General features: G+C 44.0%; 1 protein-coding gene across 1 annotated transcript in view; it reads right to left on the bottom strand.

Annotated features, from left to right (window-relative positions):
- Camkv (CaM kinase like vesicle associated) overlaps window positions 1-1499 on the bottom strand; it is a 15364-nt gene that overhangs the window by 5123 nt on the left and 8742 nt on the right. The window lies entirely within an intron of this gene.

Raw genomic sequence — 1499 nt, 5'->3', positions numbered from 1 at the left:
GAAACCAGAAGAGGGCATTGGATCCCCTAGAACTGGAGTTACAGACAGTCGTTAGCTGCCATGGGGGTGCTGGGAACCAATCCTAGGTCTTCTGCAAGACTAGCCAGTGCCCTCAACTGCTAAGCCATCTCTCCAGCCCCCTGCATGATTTTTTTTTAATTAATGCAACATAAGACATTAGCACGGAGATAGATATATATATATATCCCAAGGTGCCCTGAAACTTGGTATGTAGACTAGATATGGAACTTGCTGCAATCCTCCTTCTGCCTCTGCTTTCCAAGTTCTGGGATTAAAGGTATGTGACACCATGAAACAGTCTCTTTAGGGCCAACAAGATAGCTCAGTAGGGAAGAGCACTTGTCAAGCCTTATGACCTGAATTCAATCCCCAACTCCCCAAAATTGTCCTCTGACCTCCACACATGCACTGTGACATACCCCACCCCCAAAGAAATGTAACTTTAAATTTTAAAAAATGTTTAATATTTAAAGTCAGGGGGCTAGAGAGATGGCTCAGTGGTTAAGAGCACTGACTGCTCTTGCCGAGGACCCAGGCTCGATTCCCAGCACCCACATGATGGCTACAAACCGTCCTTAACTCCAGTTCCAGGGGAATCCAACGCCCTCTTCTGACCTCCGTAGCATTGCATGACACAGGTACACTCACATACATGCAGGCAATACACTTATACACATAAAAAATTAAAATAATAAATAAACTATATTAAAGTCAGGTGTAATCCCAGCATTCAGGAGACAGAGACAGAAGGACTGGTATGAGTTTGAGGCCAGCCTGGCCTACAATGTGAAACCCTATTTCAAAATAAAATAAATAATGGGGTTGGAGAGATGGCTCAGTGGTTACAAGCACATACTGCTTTTCCAGAGGACCTGAGTTCTGTTCCCAGCATCCATATGAAGTGGCTCATAACTCCCTGTAGCTCCAGGTCCAAGGGGATCAATGCCTCTGACCTCTCTAAAAATACTTGCACACTTGCACACATCCACACATAATTAAAATAAATCTTTCAGAAATATACAAAACCCAGGGGCTGGAGAGATGACTCAGCAGTTAAGAACACTGGTTGTTCTTGCAAAAGACCCAGGTTCGAATCCCAGCACCCACATAGCAGCTAACAACTGTCTGAAACTCCAGTTCCAAGGGATCCAACAGCCTCTTCTGTCTTTCGTGGGCATTGCACAACAAGGGTGCATTTACCTACACACAGGCAATACACACATACACATAAAATAAAAATAATAAAATATATATTAAAAAGAGGGGCTAGAGAGATGGTTCAGCGGTTAAGAGCACTGACTGCTCTTGCAGAAGACCCAGCTTCAATTCCCGTCACCAACATGGCGGCTACATCCTTAACTCCAGTTCCAGGGGAATCCGAAGCCCTCTTCTGACCTCCATGACACTGCACAACACAGGTGCACTCACATACATGCAGGCAATATACTCATACACATAAAATAAAAATAATAAATAAA

The sequence above is a fragment of the Nannospalax galili genome, unplaced genomic scaffold (assembly GCF_000622305.1).
Source record: "Nannospalax galili isolate Female #2095 unplaced genomic scaffold, S.galili_v1.0 scaffold786, whole genome shotgun sequence".
In the NCBI taxonomy this organism is placed as follows: Eukaryota; Metazoa; Chordata; class Mammalia; order Rodentia; family Spalacidae; genus Nannospalax; species Nannospalax galili.
Note: the sequence above shows the minus strand (reverse complement) of the source record. Positions and strands in the feature narration are given on the sequence as shown.